The sequence below is a fragment of the Musca domestica genome, unplaced genomic scaffold, assembly GCF_030504385.1.
Source record: "Musca domestica strain aabys unplaced genomic scaffold, Musca_domestica.polishedcontigs.V.1.1 9, whole genome shotgun sequence".
NCBI lineage: Eukaryota > Metazoa > Arthropoda > Insecta > Diptera > Muscidae > Musca > Musca domestica.
The window spans coordinates 6,729,678-6,744,893 of NW_026712435.1; positions in this window are offsets into that span (position 1 = coordinate 6,729,678).

Here is a 15,216-nt window from a genome sequence, read left to right on the forward strand (position 1 = left end):
AATGCAGGTCGCATTTATTATCCGATTGAGATGAAATTTTGCAAACAACATTTGCTTGGCCCAAGGACGAACCCTATTGAAATTGGAGATAATCGGTAAAAATTTAGATATAGCTCCCATATATATCTTCGTCCGATTTGCCTTTTATTGTGCACCAAACGTGTAATATCAGCCCGAATAGTATGGAATTTTGCACATACAACCAAATTAGGCCTGAAAATAACTATGCCAAATTTTATCGAAATCGGTTCAGATATAGCTATAGCTCCCATATATATTGTTCATCCGATTTGTTATTTTTGTCCTCCGCAGCCGTAATATGCACTCTGTAACAACAATATTTGGGGAAATATATCAAATGCAGCTCAGAAATACCTTTGCTAAATATTATCGAGATCGGTTCAGATTTGGATATAGCTCCCATATATAACTTAGTCCGATTTACCTTTTATTGTGCACCAAACGTCTAATATATGGGATGGAATTTGGCACATACGACCGAATTTAGCCTAGAAGGTAGTATGCCAAATTTGGTGAAGATCGGTTCAGATATAGTTATAGCTCCCATATATATTGTTCATCCGATTTATTGTATTTGTTACCCACAGCCGTAATATGCACTCCGTAACAACGATATTCAGGGAAATATATCAAATACAGCCCAGAAATATCTTTGCCAAATTTTATAGAGATCGGTTCAGATTTGGATATAGTTCCCATATATATTTTTATCCGATTTCAAATTAATTTCGCACCAAATGGACAATACAAGTCCGAATTTAAAAGATACAAATGCTTCGGCATATTTAGTCCTTTTAATTTTAAATTATAATTATAATCATAGCGTGTATGATTGAATTCTCCCATAAAAACTTTTAATTATTAAGTGGAGCTCAACTAAATTAGCAAAGTGGTGTAGGGTATCATAAAATCGGCCCCGCCCGACTTTAGGACTTTCTTTACTGGTTTTATATGTATTAGATGAAGCATGAAAATGGAATACTTCGCTCGACTATACCTGATACCTCACGCACATGTTATCTGTTTCTAAAAATTATCACATTTGTCACGCAAACTGATTATTTATATCTATTTTTTTAGGTCCGATACGAAATATACAATATTGGCCCATTCCCTCAGAACCCACTCCATAGAGGGTCTACAGTTTGAATAATCATAACAAAAGAGGGTAGTAGTCTGTCGGCAGAGCCGATTGACACTTTTACACTTTTTTGTTTTAACAGCATTTTTTCAAATTTGGTATGTAAAACTCGCAATATATAAGAATCACTCTATCATAAAATCTTTACCATTAATTTTAAGGTATTTTGAAGTCTTTTACGAACTCATTTTACTAGCGAAAATAAAAGTGGGTCCAATATTCAATCCCGACACTTTTATTTAAAAAAGTGTATTTACCAGTCCAACTTAGCGCGTTAATAGTTGTTTTAGTTAGCCTTTTCTAATTTATATTTCCATCGTACTATGAAGGGTATATTAATTCTGTCGTTCTGTTTGTAACTTCTCGAAATACTCATGATAGACCCAATAAAGTAAATAGTATATTCTTGATCAGCGTAAAATTCTAAGTCGATTTGGCGATGTTAGCATGTCTATTGTATTCCTGTGGTGTCCTTTGGAATTGCAAATTAAATTCGAATTTCGAAAAAAGGAAAGTTGTGCAAAATTGTGCTAGGTTTGTGCAAAATTGTGCTAGGTTTGTGCTAAATTGTACCGAATTTTTTTTTTCGAAATTAAAAAAAAATTTGGGATATTCGAAAAAAGATTTTTTTTTCGAAAAAAAAAAAATCTGAGAGGATAGCATTTTTTTTGAATTAGAAATATTTAAATTTGTGCTGAGTTGTACTCGGTTAGTGCCCATTTGTGCCGTTATAAATTTTTCGATATCTCTTAGAAATTAAAACAAGTAAATTTGGAACTATTCCGTTAAATAATGTCGCTAAAATCATCAAAATACCGAATATCGGGGGCTATACGAAGACGTGGACCTACGCAGACAATTTTCTGGCATGGGCTGAAGAACTTCAAATACCTAATTTGAAACAATTCCGGTAAACAATGTCGCTAAAATCATCAAAATACCGAATATCGGAGGGTATGGTATATGGGGGCTATACGAAGACGTGGACCTACATGGCCCATTTTCTGTCTTGTGCTGCAGTATCTATTACGAACTTCAAATACCAAATTTGGAACGATTCCGTTAAATAATGTCGCTAAAATCATCAAAATACCGAATATTGGGGGGTACCGTTATATAGGGGCTATACAAAGACGTGGACCAACACAGATTATTTTCTGTCTTAGGCTTTAGTATCCATTACGAACTTCAAATGCTAAATTTGAAACAATCCCGGTGAATAATGTCGCTAAAATCATCAAAATACCGAATATCGGGAGGTACCGTTATATGGGGGCTATATGATAACCTAGACCTACATGGCCCATTTACGAACTTAACCTGCCTACTGGCAAAATATACATAAGTGCAAAATTTTAGCCTTCTATCTCAATTTGTTCGAAAGATAGCGTGCAACAGACAGACGGACAGACAGACGGACAGACAGACAGACATACATGGCTAAATCGTGTTAGAATTTTACGCTGATCAAGAATATATATACTTTGTTGGGTCTGACATGAGTATTTCGAGGAGTTACAAACGGAATGACAAAATTAATATACCCTCCATAGTGTGGTGGAGGGTATAAAAACGACGATTTCGAAACTATGCTAGAATTGCAATTTTCGAATTTCGAAAAATTAAGAGTTGTCCTGGGTTGTGCTTAATTTGTGCTAACTTGTGCCGTTTATCTTTTCTCAATATCTTTAACCGACAATTTCGAAAAAAAAAAATTCGAAAATTGTAAATTGTTGTAAAAATGCAAATATCGAGATGTGGTAAATTGTGCCTAGTTGTGCTCACTTAGCTCAATTTTTCGTCAATACATAATGAATTTCTACCTTTACTCTTTACTCGCTAAAAAAATACCAATACCAAAAGTCCCGCAGACATTATACACATTTAAGTAAAATTTTATCTACCTACTTCATTTCGTTTGGGAGCTGATTTCCACAGACGGACAGACGGATGGACGGTAAGACGGACGGATATTGATAAATCGACATAGAATTTCATGCTGATCAAGAATATAAATATACTTTGTGGGGTCTAAAATGTATATTTCGAGGTGTTCCAAACGGACTGACAAACTTAACATATATTCTCCATACTATGGTGGAGGGTATAAAAAGAGAATATATTATTTGTCTGTGAACAAACGTAATATCCAACCGTAAAAGGTACCATTTATAAAGTACCGTTTGTTTCATTTTCAGCAAATTTAAAACTTGTATAAAATATGTTGCAAATTTTTTTATTTCTTTGATAATTGTCATCATTAGCAGTAAGTTCAACGGGCCGAACTTTGAATACCCTCCACCATTTGGTACAACTTTAACAATTTTCAAAAAAATAAAATCCGTTAAAAATTCTGTTAAAATCTTAAAAATACCGAATGTAGCCGTATATTAGGGTCTATACGACGACGTGGACCTGCATAGGCAACTTTTGTCATAAGCTATTACAATATTCAAATGCGTAACTTGAATAAAAATCTGTTTATAATGTGGGTAAAATCATCAAAATACCGAATATAGGGAGGTACCATGGGGGTTATAAAACGTAGACCTGCACAGGCAATTTTCTGTCATAGGCTGTAGTATCCATTACGAACTTCAAATACAAAATTTGAAACAATACCGAATATCGGGGAGTACCGTTATATGGGAGCTACGTGGACCTGCACAAACAATTGTCTGTCATAGGCTGTAGTATCCATTGCAAACTTCAAATGCGAAATTTGAAACAATTCCGGTAAATAATGTCGCTAAAATCATGAAAATACCGAATATCGAGGATTACCGTTATATGGGGGCTATACGAAGACGTGGACCCGCACAGACAATTTTCTGTCATAGGCTGTACTTTTCATTATGAAATTCAAATACCAAATTTGAAATGGTTGCGGTAAATAATGTCGCTAAAATCATCAAAATACCGAATATCGGGGGTACCGTTACCAATACCAAAAGTCCCGCAGACATAATACACATTTGAGTAAAATTTTATCTACCTACTTCATTTCGTTCGGAAGCTAGAGTGATTTTCATAGACGCACAGACGGATGGACGGTAAGACGGACTGATATTGATAAATCGACATAGAATTTCATGCTGATCAAGAATATAAATATACTTTGTGGGGTCTAAAATGTATATTTCGAGGTGTTACAAACAGAATGAAAAAACTTAATATACCCTCCACACTATGGTGGAGGGTATAAAAATACAGCACATATTCACAAAATGTGTGTAAACCCAGCGTATTAAAGTTACCACAACAAGCTTTAAACTTAAAATGTCTTGAGAACACATTGCAAAACGCTTGTGCAACATATATAGTATATACTTATCAAAAAGGAAATCTTATGTATAAGCTAATATGTACTTGTAATTGTAGAAAAAGTCTAGGAATTAATACCATCCCAAGCCTATGTTTATTTATTTGTAATTCTTATTCTAATTTTAACTGGTAAACTGGGAGTGATACTTCCACAGAGAACTGCAATTCGGAAGGATTCTCAACTTCTTTTAATATATTGCATGACATATTTTCAATTTGACTCATCATATGTAATTGTACATTTCGTAATTTTTTATTTATTTATTTCTTTTAATTCTAATTGAAAAATTGAAGAAAGTCAAACTCGTGCTCAATACGACGGTAGTTGTGTCTTCGTCCCTAAATGGACCAACACGGCTATGTAGGGCTCATATCAATCTTCTATAGTTTTCTGACTAATCTCCAATCAATGCGAACACAAATTGTAAAAGGTCGATCAAAAGGCGAATTCACAAAAAAATACTAACCTACATTTATTGTCAACGATTTATTGTTGTGGCGAAAAAATATACAATTCGCCTTGACATTGCGGCGTAAACAAAAAACAACTCAAGTTCCAAGTCTTTCAGGGTGAATTCTACATATTCGCAATATTCTATGTCACCTGCACAAACAATATGTGGACCTGCACACATAGGCTGTAATATCCATTGCGAACTACAAATACCAAATGTGAAGCAATTCCGGTGAATAATGTCGCTAAAATCATCAAAATATCGAATAGCGGGAGGTGCCGTTATGTGGGGGCTATACGAAGACGTGGACCTGCACAGAAAATGTTTTTTATTAGGCTGTAGTATCCATTACAAAGCCCAAATACCAAATTTGAAATATTTCCCGTGAATAATGTCGCATAAATCACCATAATACAGAAAATAGGGAGGTACCGATATATGGGGCTATAACAAAACGTGGGCCTACATTGCCAATTTTCAATACCAAATAACCTGCAGACATAATATACATTTGAGTAAAATTTTATCAATTTAATTTATTTCGTTCGGAAGCTGGAGTGATTTCCACACGGACGGACATCGCTAAAGGGAATGACAATCTTAATATACCCTCCGTACTATGGTGGAGGGTATAAAAAACAGCACAGGATGTCAGGGAGAGAGGCGATGGCATAGCAAGTACTCGATGGCATCTTCACTTGTTTCGGATTTTGAATTGTAATATTCTCAATAGTCACACCATGGTTGAACTAAAAAGGTAAAGTCATATAATCATATGTTTACAATTTTTTTTTTTCAAATTTGACAAAATCTATATTCATATATCCATTGTGTACAAACAAAATCATGAATTCAAATTTGACAATGTAAATTACGGAAAATGTAGAGCTGGGAATGCTAATATGAATTAAGGCTACCTTAATTTCATTGTACCATGTAATCACACATGGAAGTGGGATCCTGTTGATTCCTGATTAGACGATAGTAAATATAGGCAAAATGATTTAAGTATTAAAATATATTACGTGTTTCCCGTGCATGTAAAGCCATAGGCAAAAGCCTCAGTCAACGACTTGACTGCAGATCATTTATCTGATAAATATGTAAATGTTTAACATATATTGAAATTTAAAAGCGGATCCAAGTTATGTTGACAGTAAATGTAGGTATCAGCTGGTCTTACTTGTCGACCTTATTATTGGACCATGGCAGAATTATTAAAAAGGGGCCTATACCTAAATGCTGATCAAGAATGCAACTTCATGAGATCTGCAATAAATGTTTTGTGGTATTACAAATTGATGATAATACGATATACACCTATTGTGTATATAGTGGTGGGAGGATAAAAATAGGAGTTATGTTTGGCCGAGCTCTTTATTTCCTCATTCATAGCAACAGAAACTAACTTCATTGCAGCATGGTCTCTAATACATTACGTATTTAAAATTACAGCCCATTTGATTGGTAATTGTTGCTAAGACCTTAATACTACTCATAATTGAAATTTACCGTGAATAGAACCTTAAAATATACACAACAAAACATTCTTAAACCATGAAAACTGGTAAAAATAAATAACAAGTGGTAAATTGACTACAGTGGCACCCCAACATTCTGTAGCAAAGAATAGATGTTTTTTGACATACAGAAAAGTCAAAAGATTCCTACTTGTATCGGCTAGATAAGTCATTTTGATTTGTATGACAATATGTTCTTAAATTGTGACTAAAATTAAGATCTAATATTCCAGCACCTGCGACTGTGAATTCGTAGTCAATACAGTTCGAAGAATCGACTAAGACATTCAAGGTAACTAGAATGGCCGACGCAGCTACCTAGCCCTATACTTTCGTACGGAAAACTTCCATCCAATGAGGACTCAAAATGAAATACTGTAGAATACCGGAGGAATATGTACATATATATCTATCATTCTTTATAGTTAGAATAACAAAATAATATTGATATATACATTTTGGCAATAACTGCAAAATTGTCTGCTAATTTTGCAAATTTTCTGTAAATTCTGTATCTTTAAATAGTTGTCAAGTCATATTTTATTTATAGTTCATGGCTGTTTTTATATAATTTTATAGACTTCGGCATCCAAAATCAATATAACCATCCAAAATATTTATACAAATTAACCTTCCAAAACACATTCTCCTAATTTCGCTTAAAATTGTACATTTGGCAATGAAATGTTGCATGTTTTCGAAATCTCTAGAGTTACATAATGAGCCGTATTTTATATAATTTTCTCCAAAGTTTTTACCATTTAGTGGGAGTAAATGAGCTGTGGCTTTCATTATAGTTGAAATTATATCCAAATTCCATATATTGACCATTTCGTCAGTACAAACATCTGGGTTCAGAAAACGGTCAAATCAGCTTGCACTAGCATATAATAACATTATATGAGTGCTATATCTAAACGAGGACCAGTATACATAAGTTTGAACATAACAAGAGATAATAGTTATAAAATAATAGATAAAAAGCCTGTGCAAAGTTTCAAAGACACATCTTAAATATGTCGATTATAGAATAGAATTTTGCTCTGATCGAAACTACATAATTTATGGTATCCGTAACGAATATTTTGATGGGGAGTTCGACACACATAAATTGAAGATTCCAAATAACAGCCCATTGACCTGGAAAATGTTGCTAAGCACTTTACTATACTAATAATTGAGCTGTTACATGGGGACTGTTATAAACCGAAGACAAATTATTTTTCATATATTCGCTATACTCATTAATTAAGATCTTAAGTTGCAAATTAAAGCCATGTGGCTGGAATAAGTGGTCAGGATATTAAAAAATTTAACTGATTACTTTACAAACAAAAGGTAATCGTTTATTTCTACATATATCCGAAATTTAATTCGCTGATCAACAATTTGTAGAAAATTATGTTCCTAAAAATAGGCATTTAACACTAAAACTATGGACAAACAAAATTTGCATGCAAGAGATGAATTACAAGTTAATGTCGTTGTTTCTATCGGTAGGTCTTAGCGCCGGCTTTATACTCGTCACAAACTACTCCCAACAGATTTTGTAAATAACCTAAATTTTAACAATTGTAAAATACCCGTTAATACTGTTGTTAACTAGTTGCAGAATCTCGCAACAGAGCATTAAACGAATCATGTCCAAACATTTCTCTGAACTGGTTTGAATATGTCTCTACCATACGGAGAATTTCTCAAAGTATACATTTGTATGTCTCAATCTTAATATCATGTGAACATCAGACTAAGATAAGAACTCCCTGTCAAAACCACAAACAGACGAATTTCAATTTTCAATGTCTGTCCGCCAATCCCCATTGTCCAATTAATAACGCGGACTATTATTATATAAGCCTTTCCCATGGAACAAGGTGAAGTCATTTCGATGGTCATGCATGGTGTCAGACCCTAAGTCAAGCGTTGAATTTGCGCTTGACAAAAATGTTGTGGTCCCTTTGACTTCCCACCAAATTCGCACTGGAAATGATTTTCGAAATTTTTTTATTGGATATTCGCATAGCCATACAGCATCCAGCAGAGAGGTGATGACAATCTTAATTATAGAATAGCCAATCACTTTTGGGAAACAGACACTGCTGAACCCACTGGAAGATACTAAAGATACTGCGCGTCATCTGATTCTAATGATATCCACATAGTGCGAACATAGTGCCTTCAATTCGCACACCGATGACTTTTCACGCCTTTATTAACTTAAGTAAATTTAAGCCTCCAGAATATTTTACATTTAATATTTAATTAACAACAAAGTACAAAGTTGACCTTTCTGGGTCGAGTAGACAATATATACATATTTAATGTTAAATAAAATAAATTACGAAGATGTTAAATTCATCCCCAATTGTATTTGAGTTACGTCACAAAGTTTTCGAAAAACGTAAAGATTTATATAAAATTAATTAATTGCATTATGTGACTCTATCATTGGTGTTGGTCTGCCCTAGACGCCTTAGTAATTTCTTTTGTATAAAATAGTAGACACTTTATAGGACACCTATTTACCAATTTACCTAGTCTCAACTCAACATTAATATATGGAAGTATATGCAGTGTCCGCTTTTATTTCAAAAAAATAACCTTGGATTTTCGTTTCTAGTATTTTGAACGAAACACGTTTGTCACTCTTTTTGTTTTTGGAGTCACTGAGTGCTATTCATGAGCTCACATATACATTTGCATCAGAGCGTGTAAAACGTAAACGGTCAGGTTAGATTCGTCTTAAAAAGAAATGCATCCTCTCTAGCGACTTCGTTTCTCAGGGATATTGTTTTACGCTTATGATTTAAAAATATTTAATTTCTATGTCGTCTTTACCTTACTACTTACCCAAGTTTTTTTATACCCTACACCACAAGGTGGTCAGGGTATTATGTTTTTGTGCATTTCTTTGTAACAGGCAAGAGGAAACGAGATAGACCCATAGTTCCTTTTGATGATCTGCATAGAATCACATTCTAAGTCGATTTATGCATGTATGTCCGTCCGTCCGTCTGTCCATGAATTTTTGTAAACAAAGTACAGTTCGCATTTATTGTCCGATCCAGATGAAATTTTTCACAAATCATTTGTTTGGTCCAAGGACGAACCCTATTGAAATTGGAGATAATCGGTAAAAATTTAGATATAGCTCCCATATATATCTTCGCCCGATTTGCCTTTTATTGTGCACCAAACGTGTACTATCAGCCCGAATAGTATGGAATTTTGCACATACAACCAAATTGAGCCCGAAAATAAGTATGTCAAAATTGATCGAAATCGGTTCAGATATAGATATAGCTCCCATATGTATTGTTCATCCGATTTGTTATTTTTGTCCTCCGCATCCGTAATATGAGCTCCGTAACAACGAAATATATCAAATACAGGTCAGAAATTTCTTTGCAAAATTTTATCGTGATCGGTTCAGATCTTTATCTGATTTAAAATTAATTTTGCACAATATGCTTCGGCATATTTAGTCCTTTGAACTTTAAATTATAATTATAATCATAGCGTGTGTGATTGAATTTTCCCATAAAAACTTCAATTGTTATGTGGAGCTCTACTACTAAATTAGCAAAGTGATGATTTAGGACTTAGGACTCTTTACTGTTTTTTCTATTTATACCCTACAACACTATGTGTTGGGGGTATTATAAGTTTGATTGGGCCAAAAAATATGTAACACCTCGAAATATTGGTTTCCCATATAGGAAAGTATATATGGATCTTCCTAGCTCGCCGAGCTGAGTCGATCTAGCTATGTATGTCCGTCCGTCCGTCTGTCCGTCCGTCCGTCTGTCCGTCCGTCCGTCTGTCCGTCTGTCCATGTTAATTTGTAATCACTCTACAGGTCGCAATTATGGCCCGATCTTCACGAAATTTAGGATGGAGGTGGGGCTAGGGTCAGAATAGAACCCTATTTCTTTTGGAGATGATCGCCAAATGTTTAGGGGTTGAAATGGACCAAATACTGAAAAAATGTCGGATTTTGCAGTAGCTATACAGGTCGCAATTATAGACCAATCGACACGGATTTTCGCATGTATCTAGAGTTTAGGGCGGGGAAGAAGCCTACCAATTTGGGTGGTCATCGGATAATATTTAGCGGGTAAAATAGACCATATCTTTTGTGTTGAAAAAATTCAAAATTTTTCATTAAACAGCGAATATTTTAAATCCCGGCGAAATCACAAAGCCATGACAAGGTTACTTCTGATCTTTACATTGATGTTAACATCCAACAAAACGGATATATAGCAATTTATGTGCGATATATATATATCTATCAAAGAAGATATGCTTGAAAAATCTCTTATATGTCGAGAACGGCTGAACTGATTTCGACAGTTCTCATTAATTCAGAATGGCCTTTTGGCAGGAAAGAAAAAACGTCTAAAAAAATGGCATAAAAATATCTCTCTAAAGATGAAAATATAGATTTTGTAAAATTTTCTCATATTTTTTCAGTTTTGTCATATTTTTGGCATATTTTTATTTTGAATTAAACATTTGGTAATATTTCTACAGCTAACAAAACTAAGTAGTTAGGATATCAGGATATCATATACAGATCGCATTTATGGCCCGATCCTTACGAAATTTTACATGGGTATAAGATGAGGGTCAGAATAGAAGCCTACTCTTTTTGGAGATGATCGCAGGGGTTGAAATGGACCAAAAAACTGCAAAATTGTAAGCAGGTCGTAATTATCGCCCGATCCTCACGCACATTTGAATGGGGGTTACCGGACATTGCAAAAGCCAAGCAGTTTTGGATGGCCATCCAAAAATATTCAATGTGCGAAATAGTTTGCCAACTTTTGTAGACAAAATACGAAAATGTCCATTCCAGTGACTTTTTGGAGAATTCACAAATACAGGAAAGACGCACTTCTGACTATTTCGTTAAGGCTGATTTCGTTGAAGAATATAGTCAAATGTCTGTATCTCATATAGATGCGTTTCAGTCAAAATCAATAATAAATGTTAATCTTTTGCCACTTCTGAGAGATTATAGGTCTTTGGGAAATATTGGTTCCAGATCTAGGAAGACCATTTACCAATAAATTGGGAATGAGAAAATCAGTTTAAGTTGCTATTATTCGAAAATTAGAGAACGAAACCTGATGGTTTTCTTTTATTATCTGTCACAATATCTTGTGGAATTCTTTCGACTATCTCGCCTATATAAACTGTATCATTTATTATAGTGTTGTAGGGTATTCAACGGTCGGCCCGCTCGACTGTAGCCTTTGCTTACTTGTTTTTTTTTTTTGTGTTTTGCAAAATTTTTATAATTTGATGCAAAAAGAAAAACTGATTGACTCTTTTAATGGCAGCCGCTTTAAAATTCTCTACGCTCTAAAATTCTTAGTGTGATGTGAGTCATTTGGACGAAATAGCGGCAACAGTTTGCTTCATATGTTTTTTATGATTTGGAATCGATTTCGATTTCTGTTGATGATATGATATGATATCTACATGTTTCTATTGATGATACAATATATAATGAAATATCAGTTAGTTATTTCATATGTAAAGTAAACACGACACCATACCGTTATACCCAGCACCCTACTGTGGTACGAGGCAGACTTTGGTGACTCTTTGAAAATTGTTTTTAATGGTGCTAAACGGTATTCGTTTATATTGAGGTATTGGGAAATGCTAGAGTTCTCAAATTCTGTACGTAGGTTAGTTTATGGGTATGAAAGTTTTTTTGGAAGTTAGTACTAAAACTATACGAAAAGTACAAAAAGGCACTAAATATCTTACAATTGGTATTGAGGGGATCGTAACGGGTTACATCTCTGATTTTCGGAAAGACAGACAGTGATTTTAAAAAATTGTACTTAAATTGTTCGAAAAATACTAAAATATTGATTTTACAAGTTGGCCCTCAACTTTCTATGTCCATCACAGACTCTGATTGGCATCACCCCAGCAAGTTTCCACTGCCGAGACCGTAGATGCCAACGGACTGTGTTTGTTGTCGGTTTGCTTTGTTTTGATCCATACGAGACACTGCCCTCACTGGAAATATTTGTCATTCCGTTTGTAAGACTTCTAAAAAATTCGCCATAAGCCCCGTGAAATTTACAATTAACATAAAATTCCAAGTCTGTCTATTGAACTCACCATAGAATCCACATTATTTGACGAATACCTTTGACAGAATAGTAATAGCATAGAATCACATTCTGTGTCGATTTATGCATGTCCGTCCGTCCATCTGTCCATGGTTTTCTTCAAATATTGTTCAGCAGAGGTTACAGTATTCGAAGTAGTTCATAGACAAATGTATATTGACTTTTATTGTAGGCAACTGCGGCCGCACTGTTCTTCCTGTTCCACGCCTAAGCCCTGTCTATAAAAGATTTATCGGTTAGATGTATTATTTCACATTTCTATTAGTTGCATTTGTATTTGTATACCAATAAGGAGAACTTTATTTGGAAAACGGAGCAGTTATGCAAGTGTATATGCAAAATTTCCTTCATTCATCTATCTATATATATAAAAGAAAATTGTGTTAGTTACAAATTCGTACATACAAATTCGGAATTGTCTCTTATCCGAAAAGGATAATATCCAAAAAAATCGCGTAAAAATGTGATATGTTAACATTTTCATTTTGACTTTTGAAATGTACAATAGTAATGTTTTATTTTGCATGATTTTTTCCATTTTGACTTACTTTTTTCTAATGTACATTTGTAGTGTTTTTTATATTTTATTTTTCAATTCGAATATTAATACCAATTTATTTAATTGACTTGATTTCTTGAGAACTAAAATTGATGGCGGGTTACATGGAAGTGTAGTACCGAATTATGTGGTGGCGAAACGGAATAGATGATATCGAAATTATTTAACGCGGTCACACCAAAGTTAAAAGATAATTACTTTTTCAAAATCGCTAAAAATTACCAAAAAAGAGATCTCATTGCAAAAATTCTCAAATCGGGAAAAAATCGAAAAAAAATTCAATGAAATCGAATTTTAAAATAATAGTACATTCTATTGATAAACTTTGTAAGGATCTTTAAACATTTGCTGTAAAAAATCAGCGAACAAATTAAAGATTCTTTTCAATTTGTTATTCTTATTTTGTCAATTTTTTTCAATTTGTATTATCATATTGAATTCAGTGGATTTTTTGTGAACAAAATAAAGAATAATTTTTCACTATATACAAATTTTCAGCAAAGAAATTAAATACCTTTCAACTCCATCGTGGTTCAGCTAGAAGATGCGAACACATTTAAACAAACAAAAATTACAGAAAAAGTCTAATTGAGCTCATTTCAAAGCGTGGACCTACTTTTTTCATGTGACAATAATCCATCCAATGAGAGCTCAAAATGGGAGTACAATCAGTAAAACATCAAATATAAAGGGTGGAAAATAGTAGAGCGAATGGGACGCTTAGTAAGAAAAGGATTTCTATCCTTTCTGAAATTCTTCCCAAACATTCAAGATATCTTAAATCGCTTTTGCAGGTCATGATAACGGATAAGGGTACAACCCGATTTCATATGTATATAACCATCGTATGATTTAAGCTATTGTGGGGGTCTTGGCCACTTTTTTCTTTTTAGAGAACCTCTTCGCATAAAATTTAAAATTTGAGTAGGGCCCATATTGGTCTTGACCACATTCATCAATTGATTTGGCTAAAAATTGTATATATTCTACCTTGGGGTAGGGAACCATCATACAGATAATTGCCCCATAGGAATTTATTTAAGTAAAGTCCCCACATTGGAGATTCCCTAAGAAAAATTTGTATTCTATTGAATTTGTAGCCCCCAAGAGAATATTGGTTGGGAACGTAGATTTGGGATGTACATCTATATGAAATAAATTGTGAAAACATGAACAAATTACAAATATAAGAAAGTAGCACGGGACCGAATATTTGTTGAATCGTCTTTGAATTATACTATGATGAAAAATATGGACTTTATGGGGTCTCCAATTTACAATTTAAATGACAAATAAAATTAGTTCCCATATTACGGTAATGGGTGTAAAATAGTAATTATAGTTGAATATTCTGGAATCAGTCTGCCCTCAATTATGAGGTGGATTTTTTTTACTTATTTTACTTATTTAAATCACGTGATTTTTTTTCAGTTTGACATGCTATATTGTTCTGCTATATTTTCGATTTGGCCTCTATTTGTCATCTTGGATTATAAGGGGTGAAGAAAATTTTCAATGTAGGTCCATGTTTCGCAGTAGTGCCCATATGATGGTACTTCCTGATTTTACAATATTTCAAAGGATTTAGCTAAAAATGTGTATTTGGGGGGTGAAAATCTTACACAAAATTTCAACATATCTACAAATTTTAGAATTTTCTCCATGTAATAGTACCCCCTCAAGTCCACCTTTTGGCGAAGAAACAGACCGACATGGTTAGCGGGACTTATGAGGACTCTAATGCACAATCTGAGGCGCTAATGGGTTTAAAAAAGTAATTAACTTTGGCTATTCTTAAATCAATTAGCCCTCAATTATGAGGTGTACAAAGTACAGTAAATTCCAAATTACTGCTCATTTGACTAGAAATTAAAAATTAATCGACCAGTACGTGAACACTTATAACAGTAATATCTTTGAATAATTATGCTTTGACAAATATGCATAATAGACAAAAACTACGGGCCGGCAACGCGGACCGGGACAGCTAGTATATACATAAAAGGAAGTTGTGTTAGTTACTACGCTTATAACTTAA